Raw genomic sequence first — 5,330 nt, 5'->3', positions numbered from 1 at the left:
CACTACTACTACTACTACTTCCTCCGTTTCTTGCGATATGAAACTAGATAACTTCCTGCTATAAGATTCTCTCTCTCTCTCTCTCTCTCTCTCTCTCTCTCTCTCTCTCTCTCTCTCTCTCTCTCTCTCTCTCTCTCTCTCTCTCTCTCTCTCTCTCTCTCTCTCTCTCTCTCTCTCTCTCTCTCTCTCTCTCTCTCTCTCTCTCTCTCTCTCTCTCTCTCTCTCTCTCTCTCTCTCTCTCTCTCTCTCTCTTTATCTCTCTCTCTCTCTCTCTCTCTCTCTCTCTCTCTCTCTCTCTCTCTCTCTCTCTCTCTCTCTCTCTCTCATCCTTATTTTCTTCATTTTATTCATTTTTTATCCTTTTCTTATTCCTTTTATTTATTTTTCTTCATCTTTCTCTTTTTCTTCTTTTTTTTTCTTTCTCATTCTTTGTCTTACTTTTTATTTTTTTCTGATTCTTATGCTTCTTTTTTCCCCTCTATGTCGCTCCCTTGAATTTTTCCTCCTCCTCCTCCTCCTCCTCCTCCTCCTCTTCACCATTTTTTATTCCTCCTCCTCTCCTTCTGCACCTCTCATCGTCCTTCCCTTTCTCTTTTTCTTCCTTTTTCTCTTCCTTCTTATCATTTTCCTCCTTCAATTCCTCCTTCTCTTCCTCCTCCTCTTCCTCTTCTTCCTCTTCGCTTTTCTTCCTTATACAAACCTCATATTTTTTTCTACTTTTTCTTCTGTCTTTTTTATATCTCCTTCCTCCTCCTCCTCCTCCTCCTCCTCCTCCTCTTCCTCCTCCTCCTCTTCCTCCTCCTCCTCCTCCTGCCACACCCACACTGCAGGCTAAATCAGTCCTTTTACTTTCTTTACCTCCTATTTTCCTTTCTCTCTCTCTCTCTCTCTCTCTCTCTCTCTCTCTCTCTCTCTCTCTCTCTCTCTCTCTCTCTCTCTCTCTCTCTCTCTCTCTCTCTCTCTCTCTCTCTCTCTCTCTCTCTCTCTCTCTCTCTCTCTCTCTCTCTCTCTCTCTCTTTCTCCTTCCCTTTCCTTCAATATATTCTTCCCTCTCCTTCATTCCTTTCTTTCCTCCCTTCTCTCCATCTCCTTTCTTCTTCCTCTCCTCTCCTTCCCTCTTTCTTTGTCTCCTTCTCTTTTCTCTATCGTCCATTGCTTCTTACTACTACTACTACTACTACTACTACCAATAATAATAATGATAATAATAATAATAATAATAATAATAATAATAATAATAATAATAATAATAATAATAATAATAATGATAGTAATAATAACTGGATAAAGAAAAAAGTACAAAGCAACATGAACAATAAAAAAAAATGAAAGACTAGTAATTTAATTTGACCTTTTTCTTGTATCTGAAGAAAAAAAAAGTTGTCTGCGTCAAGAAGTAAAAAAAAATTATTATTATTATTATTATTATTATTGTTATCGTGTCTATCATTTCCTTTTGGCCTTCCCTTTTTTTCATCTTTTTTTTCCCTTACAAGTTTCCTTTTCCTTTTATTTCCTCCTGGTTGTCGTTTTTTTCCCCTATTTTTTTTCTTTTTCGTCTTTTTTTCCTTCTATTGTTTTTTTCTTCTTCCGTTTTTCATGTTGTTTTTCTGTTTTATTTTTTTGTTTTGTTTTGTTGCTAGTTGTCTTCTTTTTCTTCTTCTTTTTCTTCTTATTCTTTTTCTTCATCTTTTTCCTCGTCCTTGTCTTTGTCTTTCTTCTTCTTCCTCGTGTCCTCCTCCTCCTCCTCCTCCTCCTCCTCCTCCTCCTTTACCTCCTTCACTTCCTCTTCGCTTTTCTTCCTCTCATAATATTCTTTTCAACTTTTTCTTCTATCTCTTATATATCTCCCTCCTCCTCCTCCTCCTCCTCCTCCTCCTTCCTTTCAATACAGACCGGATATGGGTAACTTTTTTTCCTCTGCCTTTTCTTCCCTTTCCTGAAATTTTCCCAACCTTCGCCCACTTTTCTATTGTGTAAATAATAACATGAAAAAAATTGAAAGGGGAAAAAATTGATAAGAGAGAGAGAGAGAGAGAGAGAGAGAGAGAGAGAGAGAGGGGGGGGGGGATGATGACAGCTTTCCCTGGATTCTTTTCATTTTTTCTTTATTTTCTTTCCTCTTGTTTCCTCTTCCTCTCTGTCCTTTCCTCCCTCCTTCCCGCCCTTTTTTCCTCCTCCTTTATTTTCCTACATTTCTCTCTTTCCTCTTATCTCCTTTTCCTCATTTTCTTCCTCTCCATATCCTACTTTCTCTCTTTTTCCCTCCCTCTTCCTTTTTCCTTTACATTTTTCTCTTTTCTTCTTCCTTTCCATTCCTTTCCTTACTCTCCTTCTCTCTCTGTTTCCCTGTTCCTGTTTTTCTCTTCCTCTCTTCCCTATCCTTCACTCTTCCCTATGACTATTTTCACTCTCCTTCTCTTTTTAGCCATCTTCTTTTCCTCTCCATCCTCTCCCTTTCGTGTCCCTTTGTTCTCCTCTTCCCTCTCCCTCTTCTTTCTTTTCTCTCCTTTTCCCTTTTTCTTCCATCCGTAGCTTCTCATTCCTTTTTTTTCTTTTTTCTATATCATTCAGTTCCCTCTTCACACACACACACACACACACACACACACACACACACACACACACACACCCTTGTTTCCACTCCTAACTTCGTAACTTCCTTTCCCAGCAAATACCAGGTAACTTTTTTCAGGTTAAGTTTAGTCTACATTCACCACCATTTCCACACCTCCTTCCTTTTCCCTATCTTTTCTCGCCCCTTATTTTTTTCTTTCTACAATTTGTTCCTCCCTTCTTTTTCTTGTTTCCTATCGTTCTTACTTTCCTACATTCTTCTTTTAACCTTTTGTTCTTATCTTGCTAACTTCTTTTTCTTCCTTCCTTTTCTTCCTACTTTCCTATACCTTTTCTCTTGCTTCATTTCCTTCCTTCCATTTTGTTCCACCTTCCTACATTTTTCCTCTTCTTAGTTTTCACGTATTGAAGAAAGGGGACCACTCATATTTGCTAGTCTTGTGTATCTGTTAAAAGTTTCCCTTCCTACCTTCTTTCTCTATCCATTGTTCCTATCTTCCAATCTTCTTTCTATCTTCTCTTTACCTTTCGTCTCTATTTCCCTACCTTCTTTTTTTCTACTTTTTTGTTCCTATATTTCTACCTTCCTGTTTTTACCTTTCGTTCCTTCCTTTCTACCTTCTTTCTGCCTTCTGTTTCCTTCCATTTATTCTTCACTTTTTACCTTCTCCTCCCTTTCCTTATCTTGCCTTCCTCTCCCAGCCACACCCACATCCTCCCTCTTCCTTCTTCTCCTCCTTTTTCAATTCCTCACTCTGTACTTTCCTCCCTTTTTTCCTTTTTCCTCTTCCTTCCCTCTCCTTGCTGCCCTTCTTTCCTTCCTCTCCCAACCACACCCACAACCTTCCTCTTCCTTCCTTCCTTTCCTCCTTTTTCAATTCCCTACTCTCTTTCTACTTTCCTCACTTTCCTTTTTCCTCTTCCTTCCCTCTCCTTGCTTCCATTCTTTCCTTCCTTCCTATCATCTCCCTCTCACCCTTTCCATCCTACACCCTCACTTTCCTACCTTTTCTTCTTCCCAGTATCCATGTATAGAGGAAACAGGACCACTCATCTTTGCCAGTCTTGTGCCTCTCTTAAACGTTTCTTCGTAGTGGTGTTGAGTGTGTAGGGTTGAAGGCTTCTGAGACTTGCATACCTCCTCCTCCTCCTCCTCGGTTCTCCCTCCCTCCCTCCCTGCTCATTCCTTCACGCTTTATGATACTGCGTCATTCTTTCACAGTCTGTTTCCCCTCTGTCTGTGTGTGTGTGTGTGTGCTACGTTGTATGTGTGTTTGTGTTGGGGGCATGGGGGGAGGAGGGGGCTTCTTTGTGTGTGTGTGTGTGTGTGTGTGTGTGTGTGTGTGTGTGTATACTTCATGATCTATCTGTATCTGTCTAAATGTCTATATATCTGTCTGTCTCTCTGTTCCCTTCGTCTGGCAAACTTAGACATTATTATTTTTTTCATAGTAAGGGAGGCAGCTCAAGGGCAAAAATAGAAACAAACAACAGCAAAAAGAAAAGCAGAATGAACAAAGAGGCCAAAAGAGAGGTCAATCTCGGGTGGCCAGGCGTCTTGATATTCTCCTCTTGAATGAGTTTAAGTCGTAGGCAGGAGGGAGAGGAGAGAAGGAGGTAAAATGGGATATGGAGAAAACAAAAGAAAAAAAAATGTCTGTTGGTTTGTTATATGGAGGGAAGGACGGAAAGAAAGAGATGGAAAGGAAAGAAGAGGAAGGAGGGAAAGAAGGGGGGAAGGAGGTGAAATAGAATATGGAGAGGAAGGAAAAAAAGAAGAAGAAAAAAAGAAATGTCTGTAGGTTTGAGGGAAGGACGGAAAGAAAGAGATGGAGAGGAAAAAAGAGGAGGGAGGGAAGGAGGAAAAATAGAATATGGAGAGGAAGTAAAAAAAAAAAAGAAAAGAAAAGTCTGTAAGTTTGTTAGAAGGAAGGAAGAACGGAAAGAAAGAGATAGAGAGGAAAGAAGAAGAGGAGGGAGGGAAAGAAGGAGGGAAGGAGGTGAAATAGAATATGGAGAGGAAGGAAAAAAAGAAAAGAAAGAAATATCTGTAGGTTTGCTCGAAGGAGGAAACAACGAACAGAAAGAGATGGAGAGGAAGGAAGAGGAGGGAGGGAAGGAGGGAAGGAGGGGAAATAGAATATGGAGAGGAAGGCAAAAAAAGAAGAAAAAAAATGTCTGTAGGTTTGTTAATGGAGGAAAGAACGAACAGAAAGAGATGGAGAGGAAGGAAGAGAAGGGAGGGAAGGAGGGAAGGAGGGGAAATAAAATATGAAGAGAAAGGGAAAAAAAGAAGAAAAAAATGTCTGTAGGTTTGTTAATGGAGGAAAGAACGAACAGAAAGAGATGGAGAGGAAGGAAGAGAAGGGAGGGAAGGAAGAAAGGAAGGAGGGAAGGAGGGGAAATAGAACAGGGAGAGGAAGAAAAAAAAATAGACAGAAAATGATGGGACATGGGACAGACACGCGATATAGGTACTAAAATACACTCCTTTGGGTTTGGCTGAGCTTCTTATGCTTTGAGAAGGCTATTCCAGTGCTGTTGTTCTTTACCTCCTGACGTCATAACCAAGGGAATGCATTATATAAAGTGACTCAATCGCGTGTGTACCTCCCGCTTATTACGCCAAGCCGCTGTGTCGCCCAAGCCTTGTGATACACCCCTGCACGCATTCAGTAATGATTTGTTGCCTTCTTCCTGTATAACGTTGTACCTCTGCTGACTGTATAGGTAATGTGAGGTAAGCAAGGTGT

This window comes from Eriocheir sinensis, chromosome 24, assembly GCF_024679095.1.
Source record: "Eriocheir sinensis breed Jianghai 21 chromosome 24, ASM2467909v1, whole genome shotgun sequence".
Taxonomy (NCBI): Eukaryota; Metazoa; Arthropoda; class Malacostraca; order Decapoda; family Varunidae; genus Eriocheir; species Eriocheir sinensis.
This window is presented reverse-complemented; position numbering follows the sequence as displayed.